We start from the raw sequence: 11,163 nt of genomic DNA on the forward strand, positions 1-11,163 counted from the left end.
TTTTTACCAGTCAGAAGGTAGAAACGAAACGTGTTGGGATAAGTCCAGTCACAAAAATAATAGTCCTTCGGGCAGGTAAGAAAATAAAGTAGTCAGTTAAAGTGGCCTAAAGTTACAGATACGAGTATCTCCAGCATCTCCTTTTTCCACGAAAAGACCCTTATCTCTAAATTAAAAGGATAAAAAATAGCCCAAAACTTTGTCAGACTTCACGCGTTGCAATTTAATAAATTATTTACACAAAAGCATCTACGTCTTTTATTTTTTTGCTCAAAAGAAAGTCTAAATTTTCGTTTAGAAATTTGGAAGAATATATTATGCTATTTAAAATTACGAATAAAATGTTTTTGTTATCTCATAGGGAGGGCGATTTTTCACGAAAAAGATCTATGTTTTAAGTGAGGAGTTAATTACTTAATACCGATGAAAAATCTATTTTCATGACCTAAAGGATTGATTAATCGATTAATTGATCTCAGATCGTCACCCCTTGTTCTTCATTACAAGCTCTGTTAAATGATACGCAACATAACAAATAAAATCAAAATTTTTTGAGTACAATTCCTCTTCCTTGTATAATTATTTTTTGACCATTTTAATGTGTCATTTAGGGCAAAATATGTGACTTTATAAGATGCAATACTATCTTAAACTTTTAGTTTTCCGTTGCGCGGAAAATTGTTTTTGTAGCATTTCAATCTTTCGTTGTGTAAAGCATTTCTATCTGAATTTATTAATGAATAAATATGACGAGACAACCAGATATTTTGGCATTTACTCAATTAAATCGTATTATGGTTTTCATGATAATCTTAATGTTAAGATGACTTTTATGGATCTTATTATTTCTATCAAAATTTGTTATTTATTTATAAAAAGGCGAATAAGTAGTGATCCTAAACATAATAGGGAATTGTTAGAGACACACTCGATTTTAATGTACATCGTTATTTCCACAGTTTACCCGCTCAGAAGGTCCTGGATCGGAGTACAAGATGAGCAGAAAAAAATTGATATAAGTAATGGAAAATTTAAAAAATGCTCTTTGTTTTTATGTATTAAAAGACTATTAATAATAAATAATGAAACAATTATCCATTATTAAACAATGCACTGTATTGTTTGCTATTTTTGTATGTACCATGAATTTACCTACTGTCTTTATGTAAAGATGACTTAATGCCCATTAATCCTTTTAAATAATTCAAAAAATTTGGAGCATTATTATTCTTTCCTTTCATTGCCATCAAATAAACCTGTTTATTTTTATCATAACAGCAGAAAGAAGAACGTTTTTTGCTGTGTGTCATCAAGGTCTTGGAAATGATAAAGCAACAGCTTATCTGATTGAAATTGTTATTCAGAATGTGGAAAGAGTTAGAACAACGAGTGTTTTCTTATTATTCGGTTTGACTCTTTTGTTGTTGCCGGACTGTAATTAGTGTACTTGGTGAAATTGTGCTAAGTGCAAGTGCAAGTATTTACAGAATGTGACACCCAGGATAGAGTTACTTCGGTATCACGACAGTCTTATTGTAAATGTAAGTAAATTTTTATATTTTGTTGATTAAACGCATATTTATAAATACTAATTTATTGGGTCATTTGATTGTAATATGTATTAAAATCCACAAACCATTTTGATGGTCAGTTTGGTACAAAGCGATTTTTGACAAAGAAGCAATATCTTACGAACCATTTAAATATAATCTTGTATCAACAAAATACATAGATAAAATTAGGTAGAGGGTGGTTTGTTAGAAACAAAATACTTCATTAAGTATCAAACATTTGATTGGTAAAATTGATTAATCGTCTAATACCGTAGGTGTAATTAAAATCCATCATTACAATTTTTTTGTTTGTATAAAAGTGTTCTCTAGCGTGAAACTAATTTTATATTATGTATATGTAAAAATTAAACTAATATTTTGCTACATACTGGTTCCATCAGATGGTGCAAATTTATCTTAAACCTACCTAAATCTATATGATTAGAATATAGATGAAGTAGCTGATATATCTTACATAGATAGAACAAACGAGTAGTTCATTTTAAAACGAATTGAGGAACATACATAGTCAGAGATTCAAACTGTTACATTATCAAGAGCATTACATTCTTTGAATGCTTAGAAAGCGTTCCTCTACTATTAAAGGGTATTTGCCTATAACAATTTCCTTTGTTTTCAGTGTAGGTTTTAAAAGAGAAGCTTTGAGAATTAAGCGACAAGCACAAAGGGAATCCTCACCAGAACGCGAGGTTAATTAGGGATTTTTTCCTAAAAAGTTACATAATTATGCGTGTTCTTCCTCTGTTTGTGTATATATATATGCATATTTTACTCGAATAATTTATTCCCTTAAAAGCATGACATCACAACAAACGACCCTGTGACTGTCACTTGTTCTGCCACGAGTTTTTGAACGCTTGATGCTGTTGTTGATTGCTATTATTTTCAAATCTCATTATTTTTTTGCAATGAGTTTTGTTGAGTTTATGTACGTACTTCGTAGTTGTCAGGGATGTCATGGCTAGCAAAAGAGCCTTGTGCTTTTGCTCTTTCTGTCCTCGCTTTTGTGTTGACGTGTTTTTCAATGTGTGCACACAAACGCATACACGAGACGTGTTTGCTTCATAAAATGAAGCGTTTTCATAAGGTTCACTGGGGGTGATGGTAGTAATTCAAGTACTAACTCATTTCAGCTCTAAACTGACACTGAATGAACCTCGTTCGTTATAAAAATATCGCCGAGTTCGCGAATATTTTGTATCGCAAAACGGATGCATTTTTCCTCGTATACTTATAAATGATTTCCAAGCGTAACACAAAATGATGCAGTTTATCAAATAATTAAATGGTTTTGCTTGAAACAGAAGATAACGTTGAAAAATACACTGTTACTTTATAAGGTGTATGAGAATAATACATTGATTACGTCTTTAATAATGTTCAGTGGTGTAAGGCAGAAAAAGGAGACTGCGATAAATAATAATTAATTAAAATATTAAAAAGAAGACTCACCCCTAATTACCGCAAAAACTTTTTGAGCGGACACGTGTTTCGCCCACTTCATACGAGGGCATTATCAACGCGAGACTGTCCAGTCCAACGAAACACGTGTACTCTCAAAAAGTTTTTGTGGTAATTAGGGGTGAGTCTGCTTTTTAACTTTTTAATTAATTCAGCGGTGTAATTACGTCCAAAAAATTTGGATTCTAAAGAAAAAGCATCCTCCAGGAATTTTACTAACAAAATTAAATCATCATCATAAGGTCGTCAGTCCTAGGACTGGTTGGACACGCACCTCCACTCTTTCTTATCTTGAGTTAATCTTCTCATTTCCCAAGAACTAGAACATCCCATATCCTTAACTATCTGCGAACGGTAATCTAATCTAGGTCTACATCTACCCCTCCTAACTCCCGTTTCTACCTCTAATACGTCTCTGACTAGACCTTCATGCCTAAGAATGTGTCCTACCAACCTATCTCGCCTATTTGTTATTAACTTCCATAGAGTCCTCTGTTCTCCTATTCTTTCTACTACCTCTTCATTTCTAATCTTCTTTATCAACGATATCCTCATCATCCGCCTATAACACCACATTTCGAACGCTTCTAACGTTTTCTTTTCCGCCGCGCTCACTGTCCATGTTTCGCACTCGTACAGCGCCGCGTTCCAAACTTACACCTTTAACAATCTTTTTCAAATTTCTAAATTAACCGTTCGTGAGCATAGAACTGACTTATTTATTGAAGGCGATTCGACCTACTACTCCTAACTTATCCGACTTCCTAGATACATAAAATCGGCCACTCTGCAAAATTTATAGGAAACAGAAATAAATTTGTTCGTAACTTGCAGTCGTTTGATTTTAATGTCATTAAATTTCGAATACCTATCAGTTTTATTGGCTTCATTATTTTCAGTCGAAATTATATATAATTAGAGGGTCAAATCTTTCTTGACTCGCAGTATTCCGTACGTAACTTTTAATTAATTTCATTAATGAGAAAAACTTTTTTGCTTTCGAATGGAATGGTCAGAAACAGTCACCCTGCACTGACAATTTAAGTAAAATGAGATCAAAAATTTCTTTAACGAATTTTGTCATTCTCCTTTGACTTGAAATTGTGGCTGGTATCATGAACAAATTATATCNACAGAACTCAAAGAGAAATTTTCATTATTAGACGAACTTTTTAAAGTCATCACTTTCAACGTGACGATGTTGACTCAATTAGTCAAATGTTTTTTGGAGTAATCGAAGCTTTTTGATTCGAGAAAATGATGTTGAACATTTATAATTCTTTGCCAGCAGTAGCAGTGCTTTCCAAACTTTCAAAGTCTTCAAGCTTTAGGAGTTTCTCGGAAAGGGAAAATATAAAACGCCGATAGTGCAACTAATAATACATTTTTAGGAAAATTGAACTGTACTAAATGGAACAAATTCCACAAATATGTTTAAAAATACCCAATCTAAAAAGTTTGTAATAGCTGGGGACTCAAAAACGTTATTAATTTGTTTGGTAACTATATCACTGCCATAAAAAGTTTTAACTTCACGCTTACCATAAGTACCTACGTCTATCTGTGATGAAGAATATAAAGACGACTAAATGAACTATACAAATTCCTCTTAAATGCTTATCAAATTTTAGACACTGATAATTTGCTTCAACTGGTTTATTCCACCCTAAAGGTCTACCCCTTGCGTTAATTGCGTACATTAAAAATTCCTCTCGAATTGTTCTGCGAATTCTTGATTTGTATGATGAGAAAAACACGCAATTTATGTGAAAAATTTAATAATTAAAGACACGCTCTACATTGTTTCTTTACAATATGAAGCAAATTTAAAATTGGCTTTTCTGTTAGAGGGGTGAGAGTTAAATTTTTAGAGATCGTGTTGTTTATGAAAATATTCGTTTTTATGTACCACCACAGTTTTCGGTTTTCAATATTTTTTACCCTGAAAACACCTTTTGTTTGTTATTGTTTACAATCACCGACAAAATAAACCCCAAAGTGCCTTTTTAATTAGGTATATGAAAGAGAAGAAAGGCGATTTACTAGTTTGTTAAATAAGTTGAGATTAACGAAGCTTTACTACAAAAAAAAACTGGGTAATTGCCCAGAATTGGGGCTCCAGACCAAAATCGCTCCAAAGATTTTTTCATCGATTTCCGGCCATTCTACATAATAGAATTAGATATTAGAAGGTAGGGGAGACAGTTTTTTATGACCATACATAAAAAAAATTTTTTGAATGATAACTTTTCAAAATTTCCTTATATGGTTAGGCAGATTTATGACATATTGGAGTTTTATTAATGCCCCTGCCTTCTAATATGTTAGAGTATTTTATTCACAGAAAGCATTAGTTTTAAACATTTCCTAGTACGATATCGGAATTTCATACAATTCCTAGATTTGGGACTGCAGACTAAAAGCGCTCCAAAAAGTTTTTCATCGATTTCTGGATATTTCGGAGGTTTCAATGATTATATTTGAGGCGGCTGAGACACATTTTTTTTATTACAGCATACATCATAGGGTATATGGTGTACGTATAACTATTTCTTCTTTTAATATCATATATAAAAGAAATTATGAGTGCTGTCAGCAAAAGCCAAAGTAGTATTACGTATAGTTACTATCAGCAATTTCTAATGCTGAAGTGTACGATGTGTTGCATACCTATTTACAAACAATTCCTTTAGATTTAATTTTTCAAACAAATTTTAACACAAAGAAAGTGATTAAACAATTGTTCACAAAAGTGAATTTCTACCACTCGAAGCAATGGTTCTAACAGTTTCGAGCTAAGATGGGATAAGGAGTTTAAAAGCTTGTATAACTTCCCACTTCTGATCTCACCCATCTCTTCCTGTACCTTCAGTTTACAACTGTGATTTGTATTTTGAAAAATTATCATTCAAAAAAATTTTTTGTCTGTCTCCCCCACCTTCAAATATCTAATTCTATTATGATTTCCAGTCATTCTGGAAATCGATGAAAAAATTTTTGGAGTGATTTTGAACTGGAGCCCCAATTCTGGATAATTACCAAAAACTGCTTTGTTCAATAGAATAATCCAATAATGTAATCACAAATAATGATCGAGTATAGCAACTACGTATACATATACTCAAAATTGTTTTAATGGAAGACGAAAAGTTTTCGATACGTATGTCTCAATTGCCACATCACATTCGACACAGAGTCTGAGTTATTTTGTTTCATTTAGCTTATCTCTGGTTATTTTGAGTAAAAGTGATACAAAGCCATATATTTCTTTCAATCTGCTGTCTGATTTTGTATAAAAGCAACTTTGGATGCTGTCACCCGCAGCAACAACCGATGAAGATGTCTCTCACATTTTTAAATCAGCCTTTACGCTTGAACTCGATTCTTTGACCTAATCAGGTCATGTAAAACATCAATATTTTCTGAAGCGAATGTCTACGGGAATGGTTTACCGAACGTGAAATTTATCTCTTATCTCGGAATACCTTGCCTTAGTTTTACATCACGAAATATTGATGTTGTCTTTTTCGTTTTTTTTTTTTGACAAACAAAATAAACAGGGCTAATTACTAACACGTAATGGAGATTAAGTCAGAAAAGCAATAAACATTTCCTTTATTGTTTTAAATTTGCTCTGTCTCCATTCTAAAATTTTTTGAATTTGTTGTTCTAAATCTACTTTTAATTAAACCAATCCCAAGATTACTGATAATGTTACGTTTTATAGTTTTAATTTACATAATGGGTACCTACTCCTTCCACAAACAGCAGAAATGCATTACATTAATCACTATTTAATCGCTTGTTTATACAAAACGTTCTATTTAAAACGCTGTTTTATGAAACTCCGTCTGTTAGTTTTGGTGAAGATATCAAAAAAAAAGAAAAACTGAAAACTTTTTAAAATGACTCCTAATGGATATATTTACTAGATGGCAGAGTAATCGAACCTGTTTTGTCAACTCTCTCTCTCTGCGAATAGTAAATAAGAGGGAGAGAGATGTCTACTAACACTTTCGATTTTTGGTCAGCGTTGCCAGCCCTAGGGAATTTAGAATCACCTTAGGGAAAAATATCTTTACATTCTTGGTAATTACATGACAAATGACTTTTAGGGAATATTTGAAAGGTTTTAGACTAAACCTAACGTATTAATTATATATTTATACATGGTTCTGAAACCTTTTCCTTTAAAAATTGCCCTAGGTACATGTTTGTCAAAGATTATTGTTTAAGAAATGATAAAATCGATATCCCTAGTAGAAAAAAAAATTACTAAACACAAATGAATTGGTGTGAAGAGATTTTTAATATCGTTCTTTCATCAAATATTGAAGGCACTTACTAAAATTTCCCAAGAAATCAAACGACATGCAACACATTTTCGTCGCTGAATAAAAAAAAATAAAATAAAAGGTAAATAATTATCGGTGCTCCCTTAATCTGAAATTTGTTCCAGCAATTCCCATGTGTAAATCCCCATTCGCTTGAATTCCAGAACCATTTTTGATTGAACTTCTTTAAACTCATTATATATAGAAGCTTTTTCTTTAAAACTTTTGAATGTAAGGAACATTTTTGATTTTCAAATTCCAATTTCCTAACGTAATGACCCTCTTATTATGTGGAAATGTTGTTGTTCATAATCGATGCAAGAAAGAAAAATTTTTGTATTGGCATATTTAAAGAACTTCTCAGGTGAATACAAGTGGAAATTTAATTTAAAGAAAATTCCGGCGTCTACAATTTTATTAAAGAAATTATGTATTTAAGTACAATTCATAAATGTTAAATTGTGTTTTATTCTCTATTCGTAAGAAACTTTGGAACTAAATTAACGATAATGATTTGGCTAATGAAACAATTTCCTTTTTACCGAAAATTTGAGTCAAGAGCGGCCCGATGGTCGATTCGTTTCCTAAAAGAATGATAACAATACACAAAATAGAGTAATTTTACTTTTATTTGAAGGCAAAATTAATAACCTTCTTGTCTGGTAACGTCGAAATCTGGTATCGTCCTACTTAATTGTTCAATTTTAATTCTTTGCTCGTAAGTAATTAATAAGCAATCAACCAAATTCATTGTTGGCTGCCTATTTAGGTAAATACTTGTAAATTTGTATCGAATAAGGACGAAAACTGTCATTATCAATCAATTAATTCTATTCCGAACAATACCAATTTATGTCACTAAATTGAAACGAACTTTGGGAAGATAAAGAACTCACAAATCACAAAGTTCGTCCAATAATTATATTGCTACCGCGTGAACAACTAAAAAATAAGAAATTGAAATTTCTGTTTCCAGTAAGATTAGTTTATTACAAAGATTTCTCATTCTCTGTTGCATCTGAAAACTTGCACGAGACCTCATTTGTAATCTTATCGCTTGTTGCACCTACTAACTGCAATATTTTAGGTTTAGTTTGCGCTTTCATTATTGCTCGAGTAAAATCAACATTCAAAGCCGGAAAGCCGCGTCTTCCACACTTTATCTCGCAAACAAACCAAGCAAGAAAGGTATACATTTTAACAAATATATGTATAGTACGCTCCACATTACAGAAATGTATTGTACAGAGTGTTTATTAAACATACGGAAGAAAGAATTCCCTGAATTATTCTTAGAATATGTTGTCCTTTGTTTCAAACTTCCACACCACCATTGAGATATTGCCAAATCCAGTAGTGGATGAAAATCGCTTTCAAGCAAGGTTTGCACCACTCGCTGCAAATGATGAGGATGCAGCAACTGTTTCTTTAAAATTTGCCACACTCCCTACAGAGGCGATATGGTTCAAACCAGTAAATACGTATCATGATATATCATTGTAACAACATCTGCTCTATAGTGACTGATCTGCACTAATGATTAATATTGTATTGTTGAATTAGTTTATTGAACTGCACATCGACTGCTTCATAAAAAGTTTAAACATTAAAAAAATACACGGGTACTACATTAACGTACACATTCTAAACCACACAATAAACAATAAATGAGCCAAAAATACAAAACAAATACTACACTGGTGCTGGTATTCACCAGGTTATTGAGTGCAGCGTTGCGGGTCGTATTTCTTTACCAGGACCGTAACTGTACTTTTAACTACGTTTTTCTCGAAAACAGCTAACATCCGGACATACAAACATTTACTTAATTTTCGTGTTTTATAGTGCTTTAATATTTCCTGCAAGCTCGGTACTAATTTCTGTTGCACCCTATATATATATTGTATTAAGAATCGTTTGTTAGTTTTTTGAGACCAGCAGTTTTTCTATGAAAAGAAACCATAGCGAAAGAGTGGCGTCCTTAATTGTTTGGCAAAAGGCTGCCAACTCGGCCCATATCATCCATTTTTAATTAGGAAGACAACCTGACGTGACGCTACTACGTACACCAGATGTAGTAGTAATAAGTATCGTAGTCACGTGGTGTAGCTTCGTTGCAGCAGCCATAGCAACATTAGAGAAGGTACTTTACATTTTCCCCATTACGGAAATGAAAACTTAAGGCTTCCCCCGCAGCATTTATGAATAATAGTCGGGAAACGCTCGCTGGTATCTCGCTGTCCCGTTTCTTTTTAGCCGTTTTTGGTCTCGTCCAGCTGTTTTCTAGCGGTGAACAGATCGCTGCTGTCGTCGCTGCCCTGTAACATAATTATGCAAAACAATGAACTTAACACGAAACAAAAATGCTTTTTCTGCAACCCCTATTCAACGATTCTCCGATATTTTTTCATTTATCGAGAATGCAAAGAAAATTAATGGACCGTCAGCTGCGGAATGAACTGGAACAGTGAATAATTAACAGAAATATTCTCCTGTTTAGGCTCTAGAATTGTTCGTTCGAAGCTGGAAAATAAACAAAGGGAATCTTCGGAAAACATTTCGTTTAATGCCTGCCGAAGACATTAGCGGTTAAATTTACGTAGTTCCGAACCTTTTATGAAAATACGAAAATTGATTTTACGTAGGACGGGACGTAGCCATAAGTACGTGTTTAGGAGAAAATTAGGAAGTATTTTCATTAAAGCGCTTTTAACACAAATAATCCGGTTAGAATTTTAAAAAAACATTTAGGCGATGGAGGCATTCGGGAATTAGATGTTGTCGAGTCCATTAAGATGTTTCATTCTCCTGGATGTATAATTATTGTTTACTTTTGATATAATAGGTCGTAAAAATGTTGGTATAAAGACGATTTTCTTGTTTAAACTATATAAATCAGACCCATCCCTAATTTCCACAAGTAAAACTTTCGAAAAAGGGACACGTGCTTCGCTCACTTTGAGTATGAACATTATTAAAGGAAGTTTCTCGGATTTCCACAAATAACGTAATCAATTATAAAGTAAATTTAATTTGAATAAAAGCTGTCCTGATTCAAGTTTAAAGATCATCATTGATTGGAATTGCTTTCTAACGTTTCACCAGTACGAGTGGCGAACTTCTTCAGAAACCCTTCCATCTCCGATGCTGGGTGATCCAGGAAACAACTCCAATCGACGACGCCCTTTAGATCAAAATCAGGACACCATCATCCATGTAGGAAAGTACGATTGGGTTATTTGGGGGCCAAAGTTGACTTGCCAATCAGGAAACTCTGGTTCAAAGTTGAATTTCAACTCTAGATCAAATATGGTTGAACTACCACATTTAGCCTGGCCGGGTATATAACCTTGGATCAACGATGAATTCCAAAGATGTGTCAGAGTTGGCCTAGTGATAACCAACCTTCTGCCAAAGTTAAAATCAATGGTGGTCTAGGGAATAAATTTTGTAAATAAACTATATATAAACAGAAAATACTACAAACGGCACAGTGAACGCCATCTGTAGCACGATGCTACATTTTAGGATTACGTATTTTTATTTCGTGCTACAGATGGCGTTCACTGTGCCGTTTGTAGTATTTTCTGAAACGCACTGTTAAGACAGCAGGTAAAAGTTGGTCTGTGTTCTGTCGGAGCTGTCTGCGACGCGCTGATGAGATCCAAAAAGATCGAAATCGCGATTCGCGTTTGGCAGTTTCGACAGAATACAGACCATTTCCAATTATTTTATTCGATTAAGCTAACGTGCCTATCACGTTGAGGTTGGCTACGCCGGGATTCGTTTTCAGC

General features: G+C 33.3%; 1 long non-coding RNA gene across 1 annotated transcript in view; it reads left to right on the forward strand.

The window, feature by feature from the left end:
• The first annotated feature begins 1,302 nt into the window (after window positions 1–1,302).
• Window positions 1,303–11,163, forward strand: part of LOC108738477 — a 66,471-nt gene continuing 56,610 nt past the window's right edge. The window contains exon 1 of the long non-coding RNA XR_003232076.1: window positions 1,303–1,541. This is a non-coding gene — a long non-coding RNA (uncharacterized LOC108738477). The remainder of the gene's footprint in view (window positions 1,542–11,163) is intronic.

This window comes from Agrilus planipennis, unplaced genomic scaffold, assembly GCF_000699045.2.
Source record: "Agrilus planipennis isolate EAB-ADULT unplaced genomic scaffold, Apla_2.0 scaffold20, whole genome shotgun sequence".
Lineage (NCBI taxonomy): Eukaryota > Metazoa > Arthropoda > Insecta > Coleoptera > Buprestidae > Agrilus > Agrilus planipennis.